Genomic DNA, 20,314 nt, shown 5'->3' on the forward strand with positions numbered 1-20,314 from the left:
CGCCCAGTGCCGTGCGCCCAGCGCGCTGCCCGCAGCCGCCGCCGCCGCCGCCGCCTCCCCCCGACTGCGGCCGCAGCGCGCGCGGGCGGAGGAAGGAGGCAGCGAAAGTTGGGCAGGAAACTTTTGGGCCCGCCCCCTCCGCGCCGCCCGCCCCGCCCCGCCCGGCGATCCGCTATCTGCCTCAGTGCTGACCCCTCTGGCGGCCGCTCCCGAGGTGGGGTCCACGGAGGCCCCGCCCCCTCTGCACCGTCCTCGCCTTCCATTGGCCGCCTCATTGAATATGGAGTAGTGGGGCAGCGCGAGGGGGGAAATAAGGCACCCCTGCGTTTGCAGTATTCTGCTGGCCCGCCCGTGGGCGGTGCCCTCCCAGGCCCCACCCCGCCCGGCTCCCCGAGCCTTCGGGAGCTCAGGGCAGCCCCGGCCTAATCAATCTGCTCTCGCTCTGCTCCGCGCTCTTTGGTCTCTCGTTCTTTCCAAATCCTCTGCGATTACTTCATTTTTACTCGTTTCTCCTGTCCTTTTTTCCTTCCTTTCTCTTACTGTCTCCGCTCTCTCTCGGACGAATACCTCCTGTGCCCCAGTCTCTGTCTGGCTCGTCGTCTTTTTCTGTGGTTCTGTTTGTCCAAGTGTGTGTGTGGTGTGTGTGTCGTCTTTTCTATTTCCGTCTAGTCTGATGTGTTTGTCTTCTCCCCCTCCCCTCCCAGACACGCGCGCGCGCGCGCACACACACACACACACACACACACACACACGGCTCCCGCCCCCCCTCCCCTTGCTATCACCGTAGGACCCTCCCCCTCCCACTTAATTCCTTCCATCTGCGGAATCGCTTTGCGGGCCAGCTCCGCCTAGGGGGGCCCAGGTTCCTGCCCCAGGAAGGACTCCCCGCCTCCTTCCCTCGCGTTCCCCCCTCCCCCTCTCCCTTCTCCTATTTCTGCTCTGGGCCGGCCTTTTCCTCCGCCCCGACCCCCGGCCCCAGCCCAACCCGTTGCTTCGGCGGGCCGCCAGGACCCCAGATGGGGCTAGGGGAGCTCGGGAAGACGACTGTCACCCGCGGTCCAGGGTGACCCAACTATTCCGAGTATGCCTGGGGGATCCTCCGCCTGACACACCCCAAAGCCCCGGGGCCTTCACCCTCTCAGTCTGGGGTAGTCATCCGGCGCCTGCGCTGTGCCATCGCCAGGAACCTGGCGGCTAGGCGCCTGGAGGGGACCGAGTCACCTCTCCCACCTCACCCCTTAGCTCTGGAGCCCTTCCGCCCCGGCGTTCAAGTGTCAGGTTGGCCACCCTCCAGCTCAGTAACCTCGGTATGGCACCTAACCTCTGCGAGCAAGCCTATTTTCTCTTCTGTAAAATGAGGACCGTAACCGTCCTACCTCTGGGTTTGTGAGCTGTTTGTAACCTGATTAGTGTGCGTTTGCTAAGCAGAAGACATTCCATAAAAGCTCTCCACCACTCCCCTCCTCCAGGATTGCTCCCACTACTGCACAGACAACATCTGTGGGTGCTTGGACCTGAAAGGCCTTCAGGGATGTGCCCCCCTTTCCCACCAACCAAGAATCCCTTCCAAGTTTTTGTCTCAGATCACTTGATGATGTTTTCAAAGATTCTGTCTATCAAACAATTTGCAATTATTAATACAAATGATAGTGCATATGCCAGTCACATCTCAATGTATTTTTATTGGTCAGAGACCTACGTATACAATACCCTTTATATTTCAAATAAGTATTAAATCTATTTGTTTAAACAGGGGGTACACATTTGTTAGAAGTAAGTGTGATAACCAGTTTACTACTGGAAATAATTGGGGTCATCTCTGGAACCCTGCTGCTGTCTTTGAGGTTCTGAGATGGGAGGAGGAAGAATAGGATTTGAAACCACTGGTTTTGATTTTCCCTGGACATTTTAGAGAAAGCCGCTGTTCAGAGAGGGGACATGTTCAGTTGCACAAGCAAGCAGTTGGGGAGCCCAGATGAGCCTACCTAGGCCCAGCCCAGAGCTCTCTGTCTCTGCCCCCCTCCCCCAACTCTCCTCCTTGGTGAAAGTAGTCCTGTTATGTTGCGGTGCTGGCATTCTTCCCCTAGTGTGGATGGCAAATTCACATGGCTCGAGGGGTCAGGCAGGTCCCACCAGGTATAAGGCAATAAATGGGAAGCAGTGGGGCCTGCAGAGAACCTCGGTGCTAGCTACACAAAACCGTTCTGTCACTAGGCCTGAAACTATCTCTGTCACCTGCCTGGAGAGATGTCTGCTCCGGGGTCCCCTGTCTCTTAGTGATGTGATGCTGTGAGGGTTCTTGTCATACCTGGCAACCATGCTGGTGGCCTCTGCCTCCTGTACCCCCTGCCTCCCCACCCCTGTCCCATAGTTCCTACACAGGGCCTGCTGCATAAAAAGTAGATGATCCAGAACTGTTTGCTACATGGATGGCTGGATGGAGGGTTGGAGAGGTGGCCAGATTACGCTCCCCTTTGGAGCCTGCATGGCTTCTCTGGCTTTACACTTTGCTTCCTCCTCTTGCCTATAGCACACGTGCCCAACCCGTGGACTCTATACCCAGTAAGTAATCAATAAATTTGAGCAACTGACAGGCAGTTTGCCGGGGTAGCAGCTGATTGATCTGAGGTCAGCCCTTCAGCCAGTCCCTCAAGATTCCCTGAAACAGCACTTCCTGCGGGATGGGAGGTGATGGGTGAGGATCACCAGATGGGCATGGGGGGTCTGGAGAGCAGGCTCAGAAGACACACCCAGGTCTAAACTCTGTGCCTCCCCTGTCCCCATCATGTGCACATCAAGAAACCTTGCATTTAAAATGTCAGAGGTCCTGGCCCAAACCTTCACTTCCCAGAGGAGGAGGTCCCATGGCCCAGAGAAGGAAAGGGACTTGCCCAAGGTCACCCAGGAAGCCTAATGGCTAAGCCACCTGCTCGTAATCTGTTCCACATCCTCCCTCTCCCCTCATCGGTCCTCTTCTGGCAGCCTTCTGGTGCGGCGGCCCTGGCCCCGGAAACACAGGGAAGACAGGACTTCCAGGTGAGGCTTGGGTCCCTGCCCCCTTCCCTTTCTGGCAACTCTGTTACCTCATGGTCTCCAGAATGGGACAATGGTGAGAAGACAGGATTTGGAGAAAAGAGAGCTGGCCAAGTGGCCTTGGGCAAGTCTCTGCCCTCTCTGTAAACCTCCATTTTCTCAACTACCGACTGACATGGTCAAGTGAGGGTGTGAACAGGAGGAAGGTGCTTTGCTAAATGTGAATAAGCAGTCATTTGAAAGGGAAGCGTGGTTTTGGCAATTTCAACAAGAGAAATACCCAATTTACCTGGAGTGGTGGTCGGGAGGAAAAGGGCCCATGTAGGGAAGTGTCTATTCCTAAAGTCCCAGACAACAGTCTGATAGACGTTTGGGGGAGTTGCAAACCAAGGAAGAGCTTTGAGCTCAGAGAAAACAAGAGAAACTTTGGAAGGAAGAGCAAGCAGAGGTCTTCATGGGGGAATCAGCCTTCGGTCTGGGCTTGAAAGACACCAGACACGAGTAGAGGAAGAAGAGGGGGCTTCACGATGCTGTGCTCATTGATGCTGCTGCTTTCTTCAAAATGCATTACATCGTGACTTACAGCGTGAAAGAATCCCTAACCCTCTTGAACCTGCCCACACTCCATGCCTCAGGAATAAACAGCCAAGTGCACCCTGGGAAGGCTGAGTTTGGCCTCTCCTCTGGGCCAAGGCTAGGCATTGGGTTCCTTTGGGCTGTGTGTTGACACAGAAGGTGTCAGCTTACAGCAGTGATAGCAAAATGGCAAATACTCTCCCTGCGGGCGCCACTGCCCCATCCCCCATCCAGGACAGAAATCCCTGAGTGCAGAACTCTTCCCCAGACGTGACTTCAGATTCCTTCTCAACACAGTGCTCGGCGTCACCACGAAGGGTGGAGTTGACTCAGAAGATGAAGACTATTTGCCATCTCCTCTTCCTGGGGACGTAGTGTCCTTGTGGCCCCAGGCAGAGGACTCAGCGACTGCCAGCTGGATTTCAGCATCTTTGTGCAGTGCTCTGATGGTAAAACCATAGGGACAGCCTGACCACTCCAGGCCCCACCCACAGACTCTTGACCATAAGAGAACCACAAGAAGTGGGGAGATCCCTGAACCTTAAACTCAGCCAGCCACTCCATGTAGGTTCTGAGTGGTGCAAAGTGCCTGGGCCTTTGGAGACTGTCCCTTTCCTAGCTGTGACTTCGGTGAGTTGATTATCCTCTGCTAGACAGTTTGCTCATGTGTCACATCTTCCCACTGTTGCTTGAATCTCAGGACACAGGAAGACATTGGACCCTCCAATGACCTTGGCCTCCAGAAGGCCCTCAGAGATTGCTTGCTTGATTTCAAAGCTGGACACTGTGCATGGGCATGAGGGGCAACGGCCTGGATGTCAGAAGCCTAGAGTTCTCTGCCCTACCCTTGTGCATGGCCTGGGGCAAGCTTGCAGAAGGCCCTGGACCTCTCATTCCCAGAAGTCATAGGGAGCAGGCCGAGCAGGCGCCTACTCACTGAGGAATGACCCTCAGAAAAGTGCTGGGGCAGAGATGGGCCCTTCCTCACGCAGCAGCTATGGGAAACCATGACTTGCCTCCTCTCCTTCCAATTTCACCTCCACTTTAAAAAACAATCCATACACATTTTATCAATAGCCCCTCAGCAAACCTCAACCACGTGGAGATACCCCAGGTCTCCAGGGCTGGAAAGAAGATGCCTGGTCACTCTGGACCAGTGATCGAAATGTGGTCATGTCTCATTGTGGAGCACGTGGCAGAGAGGGGAGGGAGGGGTGTGGCCCTGGAGTTCCCATGTATTTAGGCTTATGAAGCATCTGTTTGAAAAAAACGGGAATTAAAACACTCCACCTAAAGCGGAGCGCACAGAGCTCTCTACGTCGTTTTGGGGAAAAGTCCTGTCTACATCGAAGAATGGAAGAAAGCTTGCTGACAGAGACTTTGGGAGGGACCAAAACTGCCTCCCCAGTCACCCCGTGGCCTTTCTTGCCTACTAAGAGAATCTTTCCATGGCTGCCCACTGAATACAGTCCAAACACTTGAGCGTGACACATGACATTCAAGGCCCTTTTGGCCTCTGACTGCTGACCACCTTTCTGTGCTAATTGCAAGTACAAGCTACCTTCCCGCTCCTGTACCACATGTGTACCCCACCCTCCAGCCAAGTGAAACAACTGGCCTTTCCTTCTCATACAAGGCCTTCCTTGCCTCACGGCTTCACACATGCTGTTCCCTGCCAGGAAGAGCCTCCTCTTTTGCCTCTCTGGCAGTCAGTCTTCTCTCACCTTTCAAAACCTCACGGAAAAAAATGACTTTCTCAAAGCCACCTTTTGTAATCATAACCCCACTCCCACCCTCATACCCATCCATTCGATATTCTTTTTTAGGGGGTGTTCACATGGCGTTATGATATTCGTAAAATGGTCAGTGCTCCCCTCCCACCCCCTTCCAGCCAGCAACACCACTGGGCTATGTGCTCCTTTGGCTGACCCAGCCCTGGAGCAGAGCAGGCTGCCTATTTACTTAAGGAATGAGTGAATACACTCAGAAAGACTTTGTGGTTTGTGGACTCAGAGACAGGAGACTGTCGAATCTGGTCTGGAACAACTCAGAGCCTCGAGCATGGCCGAAACGAAATGTCCTCCCTCCATTTCCCAGCCTCCTTTGCAGCTGGGGACGGCATGGGACTTGTTCTCAACAATGGGACCGTGAGTAGAAGCAGTGTGTCTCTGATGAGGCAGAAAGAGTAGGCGTGGGTTCTCCGTGTTTTCTCTCCCCCATTCTTGAGGTGGGATGTGAAAGACTCCAAGGCAGAAGAGGCCAGATCGCTCAATCAGCACTGCAGGAGATCTGCGGCAAAGAACCTTCCAGACTGTGATGTGCACTACAGACAAGCCTTCTGGTGTTCAGCCACGAGATTAGGGACTTATTTGCTACAGTAGCAGATCCCGATCTAGCTCAGCTAGTAGAGGGGCTCAAAGATGATCTAGTCCCCAAACCTCATCTCACCCATTTGAAAACTAGTATTAGGAAGAGAAAAATCGCATAGTTTCTGGTTCTGGGGTTTTGAGCTGGCCCCCTGAAAAATTAGCTGGTGGCAGCAGTCAAGTCTTCTGATGTCCAATGCCAACTTTGTCCCTCTCCCCCAGCCCAGGTGCATTGAAGGGCTTTGACCGTAATCCTCACTTTGTAACATTATTTTGTGATTAAATATTTATGAATATAATAAGCTCCTGTGAACAAACCAGCTAACATAAAAAAACTAAAACCTTGGCAATAACATATGTATATATATACACATACCTATATATATATATATGTATGTGTATATATATAGGTATGTGTGTGTGTATATATATGTATATATATATATATATAGGTGTGTGTGCGTGTGTGTATATATATATATACATATGTGTGTGTGTGTGTGTGTATATATATATATATACACACACACACATACACACACCTATGAGGTCTACCCCTAGCCAATCCCTCCCAGGACCCCCAACATGACATAATCACCTTCTGGAATCATTTCCCTGCTTTCCTAATTGGATAGTTTTGTCTCATATATGTGCATTCTAAAAACGTATCTTTGATTTGTTGTTTAACATTATTAAAAGGGCATTGTGCAGTTTGAAATCTTTGTGACTTACTTATTCCGCTTACCATAGTACTGCTCAACTTTAATCATGCTGAAGATATGCTACCACTGTAAATTTGTTCATTCAGATTGCTGTACTCTATCCCATCGTGTAACTATAGCACGGTTTAATCAGCCACTCTCCTATAATGGTTCTTACAACAGTGCAGTTAGGACTCTTCCTGACATACATTCATAAGAGTCATCTCTTGCGTATATGCATTTGCTGCATTGTAGGATACATAGGTGTTCACCTTTACCAGATACTATAAATGTTATCCGGCATAAGGGGCCCTGTGGGCCCACAACCTCCCCAAACTCGATTCCAAACTTTTTTATTTTGCCCAATGTGTATGCAGGTGGTTCTCTGGACACTGTGGCAGGCTCCCTGAATTCCCCGGACCTCAGTTTCCAAATCTGCTGAAGGGAAGTGATACTCAGAGTGCCCACAAAGCTCCCAAACTGAAGATGATATGGAGACAGGGTGATGTTCGTGCACGAGACATGAAGCCAGGGAGTAGAAAGTTGGCCTTGCTTCACAGCAGACAAGCTACTCCTTCTGATGCTGCAGGACCTGGCAGGATAGGCCATTTCAGAGAAGGAACAACTGAGACTCGGAGCTATGTCATCAACATGCTGAAATGTGGGAAGCAGAAGCAGGCAGAACATGAGCGGTCAGGGCTGGGAAAGATTCAGGCCCTCCAGAGTGGCCAGCTCCTCAGAGACCCGTGCCTGGCGGGGGGCGGGGGGGGGGGGTGGCGGTTTCCTGTTGGCTCATGCGGTGATATTAAGTCAAGGGGATTGTTTTCCCTGGTCTCTGCCATTGATAAGACAGAGGAAAACAGCTCCAACAATAACACTGATGCCGCCAGCCCTTCCTGCCACTTGCCTTCCTGGTTGGAGTCCTTCTCTCCTGTGCTCTTTCCTCCCTCTCCTTCCAGAGACTGTGATTTGGGTGCAGACACCATGGGGGGGGGGGGCCCCCCCCAACCAAGGAGCAGATGGGGAGGTCCGTTCCCACCTTCATGACCTCAGTGGGTTTGCTGCCCCTTCTTACCTTGGACCGTCAGCCTGTCAGAGCTCAAAAGGCTCCAGGACAGTGGTGTCCCAGAGCCAACTCACACAGACTGGCTAGAGCTGACTGCTACATGTTTACAGGCTTTGTAAGCCAGTGGTTAAACACAGCATTATTAAATGTTAAATTATATCCAATTACAATTAACTTACTTTGGAAAAAAGGTAATAAATACTCAAAACTCACCGAGTCCTAATTATTTTGTGACATTTTACTGTTATCCATGCTCTTGAGGCGACTTATGTGTAGTATTTTCATGGCGGAAATGCTACATGATACTGTGCTGCTGCGCCTCTCTTCCCAGCGTACGTCTGTCACGTACGTACGACCTTGAAACTGCGGGCAGTATTTATACCCTGGAAATCAGTGAAGGCTACAAATCGAGGATCTCTCCCCCTCCTAGAGCCAGTTGTTAAACATTAACCAGGATGCCACTGCTCCTAGGCATTCCCTCAAACCTCCCTCTGAGGCCCTGATGGTCCAGAGAGGGCTTGAGATCTGCCTAAGGCCACACAGTGAGTCATATACACAATATACATATACATATGTACATATACATATACAATATATAGAGTACAGCAATAAAAATTATGTGTGTGTGTGTAAACCGGCATCTACTGTTTACTGTCTGAATTCTGCCTTTGTGTTTCAACTCCGCAATATAATGTGGACATCTCTTCAAGTCAAGATTCATCCTTCTCCAAAAGACGGAGTACCTCTTTCCTTAACAGAGGTACATTTTGCTCAGGCAGACTTGCTTTAAATCTCAGCTCCGGCAGGTATTTGCTATGCGACTAAGGATGAGGAAAGTAACCTCTCTGTGCCTCTTCTATAAAATGAAGACAATAGTAACACCTATTCCATTGCGTTGTCCTGCGAGTGAAATGAATATGTGTAATGCTCTTAACACTGCCTGGCACAGAGTAAGCTCTGAGTAGCTATTAACTAAGTTTTTTTTTGTTTTTGTTTTTTGGGTTTTTTTAACCTTAATGTTTCACCATGGGTTGCTTTCTACCTGTTGTGTCCTTTCTTTGGAGCTGATGCTAAGCCTGGAGCAGGAACAATTAAGAGGAGTGAAAGCGTGCTGAAATTAACATCGCCCCAACAGAACTCTTGATTACCTGCAAATCTGCTGCCTCCCCATGGTAACCCCTGTCAGTAATCAGCACTGCTGTTCCCCAGCAATCCAAGCCAAAAACTAAGTCATTACTAATTCCTCCCCCTCTCTCCTTTTACATCGAATTCATTAATAAGTCCTGTCCATGCTGCTTCTAAAATATATCCCATGTCTGCCCATCTGCCTCTGTCTTCACCGCCAACATCCCAGTCCAATCCTCTACCCTTTTGTGTCCAGATTTGTGCAACACCCTCCTCACTGGTCTTCGGGCTGCTCCTCTTGCTTCCCCCCTCCCCCGACAATGTATTTTATACCCAAGGGCCTGAGTAATAGTCTAAAAGCAGGGTAATCTATAGAACACAACCAATTAGTGGGCATGACATCAATCTAGTGGGTCATGACCTGATTTTCATTTTAATGAAATAGAAGAATTGGGACTATCAGAACACGTTGCGCAAGATATCTATTGTTTTGTGATACTTTTGTTTTATTTTAACATGTTTAAAACACATATGTTTGTATACATACCTGGTGTACCTGCTCATTATGTAACATGTACTCCTTTTATTTTCTATTCTTTCCTTTTCTTTTTTTTTTTTTAATTTTTTTTTTCAACGTTTATTTATTTTTGGGACAGAGAGAGACAGAGCATGAACGGGGGAGGGGCAGAGAGAGAGGGAGACACAGAATCGGAAACAGGCTCCAGGCTCTGAGCCATCAGCCCAGAGCCCGACGCGGGGCTCGAACTCCCAGACCGCGAGATCGTGACCTGGCTGAAGTCGGACGCCTAACCGACTGCGCCACCCAGGCGCCCCTCCTTTCCTTTGTTTGTGATAGGAACACTTAACATAAGATCTACCCTCTTAGCAAATTTTTAAGTATACGGTATAGTTAACTGCAGGCACTCTGCTGTCTGGTAGATCTCTAGGACTTAGTCATCTCCTATACCTGAAACTTTGTGCCCATGTCCCCCTCCTCTCAGCCCCTGGCAACCATGATCTTCTCTGCTTCTATGAGTTTGACTATATTAGGTTCCTCACGTAAGTGGTATAAGCAGTATTTGTCTTTCCGAGCCTGGTTTATTGCATTTAGCACAATGTCCTCAACATGTATTTCTGAAGCCACTGTTTTAAAACATCTATCAGATGCTATTACAGTGCCCTTCAAAATCCTTCAATAGTTTCCAGCCCACTAGAACAAAGCCCAGATTCCTAACCCTTTCCACACAGGCTCTTAAGGACCGCCCTCCCTCTTTCAGACACCGGTCTTCGTTTTGTTCTTCTAACACATTCAGCTTGTCTGCCCCTTAGGGTTTCTGTACTAGCCGTCTCCACTGCCTGGACCTCTCAGCCCCAAATACGTGCCTGGCTGCCCAATTCACTTGGGCTTCAACTCGAACATTGCCTCCCCACTCATGTATTTGTTCACTTATTTGTTGTCTGTCTCTCCCCACTCCACCCACCTACAAACCAGGATGTAAGCCCCATGAAGACAGACACCTTGCCCAGCACACGGCCTGCTGCCTGGCACATAGTGGGGCATCACTTCATGTTGGTGAGTCAATGAACTGACCCCAGCACCTAGGGCAGCACTCGCTGTCTCCTTACAACCGGAGATGAGCTAGAAGCTCTCCCTGAGCCCCTCCTCAGAACCGCCCTTGTGAACCTTTACCTAACTCACCCCCTCAGAGTGATAAGAGATGCCATAAGGTCACTGAGGGAGTGTACAGAATGACGAGAGCATGACACTGTCCCCTGCTGCCCCGGGCTCCCCGGCCTGGAGCCAACGGCTTTGTTCTCGAGCCTACTTCGGGCCCCAGCCCTGTGGGAGTTCCGGCTCCCCTGAACCTTTATCGGGTGCTTTGGCACCTTTATTCCTTTTGGCGCTGGTATTTTATTTTGCTGTATTGTATTTTATTTTGTCTGTATTTCATTTCACTTCAGCATTTTATAATAACAATCCACAGCTCCTGTGTCCTGGCGAAGGCAAATGATTTACTAGCAGATCCTGAGCTTTGGTCATTTCTCTACTCCCTGCATCTCCCTCCCTCCCCAGTGAAGGCTCTCTCTGGGCGGATTCCCCTCCCCCTGCATCCCACCTGCTTGGGAAGTAGGCACCATGCTCCCCCCGGGCCTACGGGGTGCGATTCGGGGCTTGCCACTGCTCCCCCGCCCCCACCTTGCAAGAGCCGATGCCCTCCCCAGAGACCCCCATTTGTGGGCCCCAACTCCAGAGCCGCACAAAGCCTCCCCGAACTTCGGCTTTCTCCTCGGCACTTCGGGTATTGGGAGCTGTGCTGTGCTACTTCCTCGGGCTGAGAGGATCCAATGAAAATGACAGGTGTGAGCACCATTTGTGGACTGAGGCTCCAGCTGTTTGTAAGCAAGTGTGAACAGTCATGAGCAGAAAGCATTCTTGCTTACCCCCCTGATGCTCCTGTCCAGAAGCTGACTCTGCTGCGCTTTTTTTAATTTATTTAAATCCAAGTTAGTTAACATAGAGTGTAATAATGGTTTCCGGAGTAGAATTTAGTGATTCACCACTTACATACAACACCCAGTGCTCATCCCAATGCATGCCCTCCGTAATGCCCCTCACCCATTTAGCCCGTCCCCCATCCAACACCTCTCCAGCTACCCTCAGTTTGTTCTCTGTATTTAAGAGTCTCTTATGGGTTGTCTCCCTCTCTGTTTCTACCTTATTTTTCCTCCCCTTCCCCTATGTTCATCTGTTGTGTTTCTTAAATTCCACATATGAGTGAAATCATATGATACTTATCTTTCTCTGACTTATTTCGCTTAGCATCATACACTCTAGGTCCATCTGAGTCATTGCAAAAAGTGATTTCATTCTTTTTTTGATCGCCGAGTAATATTCCATTGTATGTATATACCACACCTTTATCCATTCATCAGTCAATGGACATTTGGGCTCTTTCCATAATTTGGCCATGGTTGATAGTGCGACTTTGCTGGTTTTGAACCCTTTCCCCATGCTGGCCACTCTCCTTGGGTGGATACTCTTCTCTCTGACTGGCTCAGACCTGGCCCCGCCCTCGTGCCTCCCAGGTCATTAACCAGGCTCTCTGATTCATACGGCTACTCACCTGCCTTCTGGATCACCAGGTTCAGCAAAACAAAACAAATAAACAAACAAATGAAAAAAAAAAGAGGTTGCCCAGCTCGTTTGAATTCACATGAACAATGAAAAAAAATTTTTTTTAGTGTAAGTGTATCCTATGCAATAACTACTTGTTGTTTATTTGAAATTCGAGTTTAACTGTGTGTCCTGTATCTTATCTGCAACCCTACTTCAGGGCTTTCCTGAATTTGCTGTGGGGTCAATCAACTAAGTCACACCCTGTCTTGGTTTCATTTTCTGAAAGGGAAACACAATAGATAACTCTGAAGAAAGTTATGAGGCTGAAAAAGAAATGCTTGAGAAAGTCCAAAAAGTATGACTCATGGAGGAGGCTGAGCAAATCTCATTCTCCACCAGGTCTGGAGGTATCGCCTGCGTCTTCCACTGTCCCCAGACAAGCTTCCCATGCAGACTTCTCTGTCTTTAAAGCGCCTGCCCGGTGAGCTTCTTGGCATTGGTCATGCCACCTCGCCCCACTCTGTGTTCAGCTGCCTGCGTGCCCCATCAGTCCCTAATGGCTTTACACTAGGCACTTCTACTCCATTCTGAGGTCTGCCAGAGGCCTGAGTGGCTGAGCATTAGAATGATCACATGTCGGGGCGCCTGGGTGGCTCAGTCGGTTGAGCGTCCAACTTCAGCTCAGGTCATGATCTCACAGTCCGTGAGTTTGAGCCCCACATCGGGCTCTGTGCTGACAGCCTGGAGCCTGGAGCCTGCTTCGGATTCTGTGTCTCCCTCTCTCTCTGACCCTCCCCCGTTCATGCTCTGTCTCTGTCTGTCTCAAAAATTAAAAAAAAATTTAAAAAAAAAGAATGAGCACGTGTCTCGGTTTGCTCAAAGAAAGCCTCCTTTACCTTGCAAAAGTACACAGTAAAGTACCTGCTGCCCCATCACCACTCCACCCTCTCAGTTCCTTAACTGTTTAATCTCCAGGGACTGGTCACTTCCACTTCCAGTTACTTCCACTGCCCTCCGGTCCCCGCACTCTGGCCATGTCACCCGGGACCACATGGCCTCTGACATTGAAAACACAAACATCTCTCTTTGACCACAACTCGGTGGCCAGCATGGAGAAAGGACTCATAACCAGCAAAGTTGCGTTACCACTATCTCCTTCTGACTGGGTGATAACTCAGCTTCTCTTACTCCCTTTTTTTCCCTTCTTCCTCATCTACTTTCCATGTCTTGGCACATCTTGTCAATCACTCTGGTAAACATCCCTCTCATCCCATTGGCCTGCCATCTCACCTGGGTGAGAAATTTCCAGTACGGATCCATCCGTCATCAGCCTTCTCTGGACTGGCCTGGGCTGCCAAGGGATGCTGGAGAACGTCACATGATCGCACAGTCTGAAGCCACTGAATTCTTGGTCTTGGAAATGGCAGGATGTGCTTCTGGAGGGACGCCCTGGCTACAATGCAGAGCATAGACTGGAGAGGAGGGCCTAGCAAGCAGGAAACCAGAGAGGAGTTACTCATTCACCAAGACTTTACTAAGTACCTGCTTTTGGTCATTATCGTGATCATCATTAAAGCTTTCATTAATTGCAAGGGCCATGGGACCAAGAGGGGAGGACGCAGTCACGAGTTGTCAAGGAGGGTTTGGCAGGATACAGGGCATTTGCAAGAGCAAAGCTCTAGGGAAACACCCAGCTTTCTGGCTTGGGTCACTGGCTGGATGGTCAGGCCTTACTGAGACTGCAAATATGGGGAGAGAAGGGAAGCAAGTTTTCAAGCAGGGGGATGAGGAACCCAGCATGGGCAGGCTGAGTTTGGGGCCCCCTAAGGCCCCAGGTGAATGGGTGGACAGACCTGGGGCTGATTGGCTAGCCAAATCTTCAGGAGAGACATCTGGGCTGAGGTGCCAATGTGGGAGATTCAAGAACAGATTAGAGCAAGACTGGACTGAAAGTTGGCTCTGCAGTAAATGATTACGATACCTTCCATTTATCAAGCCCATCCCATCAGATGTTAGACACTTAGAGACCACACTTCCTTTGCTCGCACGGCCACCCTATGACATCAGTGACATCATTTTCCCAGATGCAGGGGAGACATGCAAAGGCGTTAAACGACTTACCCCAAATCAGACTTGGATCAAGTGGTCATCCAACATGCAAAGTGTTCTGACACCAAAACCCAGGCTCTTTCCATTGCCTCTAGGTTTAGTAGGGACATGGGACGCTTGATCCAAACACCAACCCAAACACTCACAGTGTTCCGGGCCAAGAGCTGAGGTCCAGGACAGAGAGCCCTGTGTGGCCTGGCACAAGAGCATGGTAGGAGCTTTCTAAATGATGCCAGACTGGAATGTGCTAGTGAGTCTTGCCAAAACCCATGGGTGTGGGCAGCTTGGAATCTGAGGCTGGTCAGCTGTGGTCCCCATCCACTGGCTCAGAGCTGGTTTGCCCTGGCATGGCTTAGGAAGATCCCCAGAGACAAGAGTCCCACGGGGGTCAGCTCTAAGTCAGCTGACCAGAAAGAGCTGTGGCCACAGAGGGTCTCTAGAGACCAGGAGCCGAGCAGGGAGCTGAACAGGGAACCCTGTTCCGTTCTCTTGTCTGCCTGACTCAACCGTGTTATGGCCCTTAGCCTGAGCTGAGGGCGCTAGAGTCTTGCTCTTGCTCAGGGAGCACAGTTTACCCTTTTGGAGTAGGAGAGGCCAACTCTCAGCCCCCATCTTCTTCCCAGCACAAACCGCTGCCCTTGGCCTGGTGCAAAGCCAGGCTTAGTGGAAATTCTTTCTACTGGTGGGCATGTTCCAAGCAGGTCAGCCACTCCTGACCCCCTCCATCGTGTCCAAGGGTCTGCCCCTTCTCTAGGGCCTTCATGTCAAAATCCAGTTAGACCCAAGGGAAGACTTACTGTCCCCTGGATCATTATCATCACTGTCATTGAAGCTTTAATTAATTGCAGAGTATAAACTTGTTTTTCAGAATTGGTCACTGCCCTGGGAATTTGTAATCTGAGACAGGCTTGTTCAAGATGCAAGCAATAGAAAAGACATTTACAAACCTCAGACAGAAATCAGAACGATACAGATGGAAAGACTCTCAACTTAAGGTTAAAGACTGAGTTAATCTTTGCTATGCCACCAAAAGCATACGTAACAAAAGAAAAAAAATAGATAAATTGGACTTCGCCAAAATTGAAAATGTTTGTGCTTTAGAGGGCACGATCGAGAAAGTAAAGAGGCAACCAACAGAATGGGAGAAAAACACTGGCAAGTCATACATCCGATGAGGAATCCGTATGCAGAATATGCAAAGAATTATTGCAACCTATTAATAAAAGGACAAATGCCATTAAAAAAAAAATAGGCAAAGGATCTGAGTAGACAGTTCTCCAAAGAAGAGATACTAATGGCCAGGGAGCACATGAGAAGATGCTCCACATCATTAGTCACCGGGGAAAGGCAAATCAAAACCACCGTGAGATGCCACCCACCAGAAAGGCTGTTTTATAAAAAAGTAAAATAACAAGTGTTGGCGGGGGTGTGGGGAAATTGGGGGTGGGAACGGAAAATGGTGCAGCTGCTGGAGGACGAAACAGTTTGGTGGTTCCTCAAAGGCGTAAACACAGAATTACCGTATGACCCAGCAATTCCACTCCCAGGTGTACCCCGGGACAACTGAAAACAGGGACTCAAACAAATACTTGCACACGCGTGTTCATAGCACCACGATTCCCAATAGCCCAAAGGTGCAAACAGCCCAAATGTTCACCGGCTGATGGATGGATAAGCAAAATGTGAATAGTACTGGGCCATCAAAAGGAATGAAGTGAAGATACATGCTACAGCGAAAACCCTGAAACGTGTCTCTGAGTGAAAAAGCCATACACAGAAGACCTCACTTTGTATAATTCCATTTATACGGAATGTCCAGAAGAGGCACATGGACAGATATTGAGAAAGCAGTTTAGGGGTAGCCAGGAGCTGGGGAGAGCAGGGGCGAGGATGGGGGATGATCACTAACGGGTACGGGGTTTCTTTTCCAGTGATGACAATGCCATGAACTGGCCAGCGGTGACGCTGACACAAACGTGTGACTATACTAAGAAACCACTGAATGGTAGACCTTAAAGAGATGAATTTATGTTTGTGAATTGTATCTCAACTTTTTAAAAAGGCTGAGGGTGGGGCGCCCGGGTGGCTCGGTCAGTTAGGTGTCCAACTCTTGATTACGGCTCAGGTCGTGATCTGGCGGTTCGTGGGATCAAGCCTCACGTCAGGCTCTGTGTTGACAGCTTGGGATTCTCTATCTCTCCTTCTCTCTCTCTCTCTGCCCCTCCTCGGCTCATTCTCTACCACCCCCCCCCCCCCCCCCGCTCTCTCTCGGTCTCTCTCCTTCTCTCAAAATAAATAAACTTTAAAAAGGCTGAGTGTAAACTCCCAGGTCCCGTAGGGACACCTTCTCCCCTGCGTTGGGTGAACCTGGGCTGCGTTGACAGAACAGGAGAGTGGAGGAATGGGGACCCTATCAAAGCAGCTTGAGCAAAAGGGAAAATATTCCAGGGAGATGCTACCTGAGAGCAGGCAGTGCAGGACTCTGGAGGAGTGAAAACAGGAAGGGAAAGCTGTGGGGAACCAAGACAGGCTGCCTCCCAGCCTCCCTGGGAGCACTGCCCCAAGCTTCACCTCCGCTTACGTAAGAATCCTCATGACTGCCCTCAAAGGCTCTATTTACCTCCAGGGCTCAGCACTGGCTAATATCTTGACACTGACCATCTATACTCCAATTCTAGGAGACACAATTAGATTGGACCGATCCAGTTTCTGGATTGATTCCCCCAGGGGTCAAATGCCCACCCACAGTCCAATCAGTTGGACCTCAGAAGAGGCTGGGAAACACGGGCTGCTCCTTTGGCATTCTGAGGATGATTCGTGCCTCTAAGGGGTGGGACAGGCGGGGCTAAAGGGCACCTGATCCAGGGACCCAATCATACTGTGTCTTTTATCTCTGCTTCTCTCTGTGTGTCAGCTTTGTTCTCTCACTGCAGGCTGGCGCTTTCCACGTGGCTTCCAGCAGCTCCAGATCTACACACGTTGGAGGAAGGAAGATTCTTCCACTCCCAACATGATAAATCCCAGGGAAGAAGCCTGGTTAGCCCAGCTTAGGTCATGGAGAAGGCCATGACCTTCTCCATGAGAAGGAGGTCATGGAGGTCAACAGAAACCCAGGGGATGAGTAGTCATCGGGCAAGGTGCTCCCTTATACACATGTGAGAGGGGTCGGGACAGGTCCCAAGAAGAGAGCAGGAAGTCAGAACCCAGATGTCTTCTACGGGGTCTATGAAAGTTAGAGGCTGGGAGTAGATAGGACCACTACCCTATCTGATCAGTATGTGAGGGCGTCTTGGAGGAAGGCAGGAGGAATGCTTCCATGATAAAAGAGTTACCATCTGGTGCCTTCAAAGTTGCAGTGTTACTAGAACAAAAGATTAGTAAGCATCTCCACAGACTCTGACAATCTGGGGAGGGTCAAGGGAAGATTTCACCAATGAAACTCCATAATACACACATATGTTAAGAACCCAGTGTATTCTGGGTACGTTCACATCCCCAAAGCACCTCCACAAATGAGTTCCTTCCCTGTTTTTCAGATAAGGGAAACTGAGGTTCTGAGGGGCAAAATCACTCGCCCCCAGTGGAGCACAATCTTTTGAAGGACTCCTGAGTCGGGCTTGGATTCTTTCCATTGCTGTGTGCTTCTTCTCTCTTTGCAGACCCCTGAGGTGAGGAGAGGTCAGGACAGGGGCAGGGTGTGGGGCCTTGCTGAATGTGGCCTGATGGGACAGGCCTAGACCTCAGGGGCTATAGCCACAGGGCACGTGGCCATTACCGGGCACTTTAGAGCTCCCGTGGGAGCCGCTCAGGTGGGAGGCTGGCAGAGTGTTTGTGTGTCTGCGAGGTCATATCCTCTGAGTAAACACATCCATGAGGGAACCCGGGCTCCTCCCTGTGACTGAGACCATTTGATTTGCCTCTGAGCAGTAAACTGTGGCTGACTTGCAGACTGGTTGATACTTCTGGAGAAGAAACCCATCTGATGCTCAGCCGTCTCCAAGATGCCTGCCTGACGACCTCCCCCAACCCCCCACTCCAGATGTTGGGGCTCTTCTGTGGCCACCACCTTGGAGGTGACAGGCCTGGCCGTGGTCAGCTTGTTCTAGAGAAGTCCTGCGGGAAATGTCATAACTGTTTACACATCCCCGTGGGACTCAGATTTAGGGCAAACGAAGCAGATGTGTCCTAGAAACCCTAGAGAAAACACAGAAAGGAAGATTCCAACCTGGTACGATGAGAGTCTTCTAGGGGTTAGAGATGTCTCTAGGACAAACGTGGGGTGCTGGGTGAGTAGCGGGCTCCCTATCGCTGGAAGTGTATGGGCTGCGATGGAATATCACCTTGGAGGACAGACAAGGAGCAGCACCGGTGGAATATTCTGTGTGACATTCAAAGTCCTCTCCCCGCCCTGAGCTTGCTTGCAAGTTTCTTTACTCCTCCCCTTCCAAGCTTGATTTCCGTTCCATTCCTTTTGTTCTAGAGAATACTCATGTGATGAACTTTGTCGTTTGCTCCCCAGCATCCTCCCTCCCTCCCAGCTTTCCAGAACAGCTGCCATTCTGTTCTGGTGGAACTGGCCCCTCCCCAGCCCTGAGGGGGGAGACCCTGGTTCCCCTCAGCCAATCAGCATGACTCCATCTCTTGCCACATGATAGGTTGCCGGGTGGGCAGTAAGTGAAGACAAAGGCCATCAGGATGGAGTATTCTCCCTGGCGCAGGTTCAGGTTCAGGTGTGGGCATGGGGGCCCAGCAGGACAAACCCGAGTGCACCCCAGGACCACGGCGTGCCAGCTGTGGAAAGGACTGCTCCCTCCCAGGGACATGACTGAGGAAGCACACTCTTGGGGTGACAGATACACTCAGCGCCCTCCCCGTGTCCCCTCCCCGTCCCATTCCCAATTGCCAGCTCTTGCTTGTTTCGGTCTGGTTTGGTTTTGGCCTGAGGCTTCTTTTTTTGGCTGCTGGAGCCTACTCTGCCTGCTCCCGGGGCAGGCCGGGAGTACCAGGGCCACTCGGGGATAACTCTGTACATGGTTCTTCACCGTTCCCCCAAATTCCTCAGTGGGCCTGCACTCCAGCCCTCTAAAGTTACTTTTCTAGAAAACCCTTTATGGGTTTTTTCCCTTCCCTATCTTAGTTTTGCCATCTTCCTGCTCCAGTTTCCTGGAATCACTTCCCAAATAAACTACCTCCTCTTACACCCTCTTCTCAGGATCCGGGGGAAATCTACCCCATAAGTACCTGGACTGCTGCTGACGGCCCTCCTGAGACCTCATGAGAGCCAGTGTTAGTTTGAGAGCAGGACCATGAAGAAGGAGGGGCAGGAGAACGAAGAAAAGTGGGTCCCTGCGGGCATCAATGAGCTGTGGAATCCATCCTTGAGGGAAGTCTGCCTTTCCTCTAGACATTTCATTTCTGTGACCTGCACATTTTCTTTCTAGTTTAAACCGGCTGGAGTTGGGGTTTCTGTCATTTGCACCCAAGAGCGTCGTGACCTACATAATTCACAACATGGAGAGCCCCAGGCACGGCCTCGCAGGTGGGGATGGCGGACAGGGAATGCCGGATGAGATGGAAAGAGCGTGCCGTGGAGGACAGAGCCACATGGGCCTCTCAGCTCGGCCACATAGCACAGCCACTCCCTTGTCCTCTGCAAGGCTTGCTTCTTCGTCTATAAAACAGGAGGGTGCTGGAGGAGAAGCAGGCTTGGAGGCCGTGCGCGGGCAAGAGTCAGAAACCGGTTGGAGCTCTGAGAGGTCCTGTCATTCTAGGAAGATTCTTCAGTCACCTCGTCAACTGGCACAGATGTTTCTCTTTCTTCATATGATGAAGATCAGGGACCTAAAATCTAAACTTCTCCGAGAAAGCTAGAAAGGCACTGTTTGTCCCACTGGAATGGCAGGGTTGCTAAAGTTGTTGCTATGGGCTATATAAATTTAAGAGCAGGGGAAATACTAAAACGTCTGTTCATCTGATGCACATGCATGTGGCAGTCCAAGGCTTGGTTGTGGCGTAGTGACTCTTGGGATGGGTTATTCCATGTATAAGGAATTCTGGGCAAAGCCTAAGCCTTAGAAGAAGAGACTCTGTCTTGATTTCATTGGTGGCGCTTGCTTGAGACATCTCATGTGGCATTTGTATGTTTATGTTGAAAATAACTCATTTGAAGGGCGCCTGGGTGGCCCAGTCGGCTGGGCGTCCAACTTCGGCTCAGATCATG

General features: G+C 50.3%; 1 protein-coding gene and 1 pseudogene across 1 annotated transcript in view; one reads left to right on the forward strand and one right to left on the reverse strand.

Annotated features, from left to right (window-relative positions):
• Nucleotides 1–33, reverse strand: part of ZCCHC24 (zinc finger CCHC-type containing 24) — a 64,498-nt gene extending 64,465 nt beyond the window's left edge. Inside the window, exon 1 of the mRNA XM_040485559.1 lies at nt 7–33. The gene's annotated coding sequence lies outside the window, so the exon portion shown is untranslated. The remainder of the gene's footprint in view (nt 1–6) is intronic.
• A 19,367-nt stretch (nt 34–19,400) lies between these two features.
• On the forward strand, nt 19,401–20,314 carry LOC121036648 (HIG1 domain family member 1A, mitochondrial-like; annotated as a pseudogene).

Source organism: Herpailurus yagouaroundi, unplaced genomic scaffold (assembly GCF_014898765.1).
Source record: "Herpailurus yagouaroundi ecotype Mexico unplaced genomic scaffold, PumYag 163, whole genome shotgun sequence".
In the NCBI taxonomy this organism is placed as follows: Eukaryota; Metazoa; Chordata; class Mammalia; order Carnivora; family Felidae; genus Herpailurus; species Herpailurus yagouaroundi.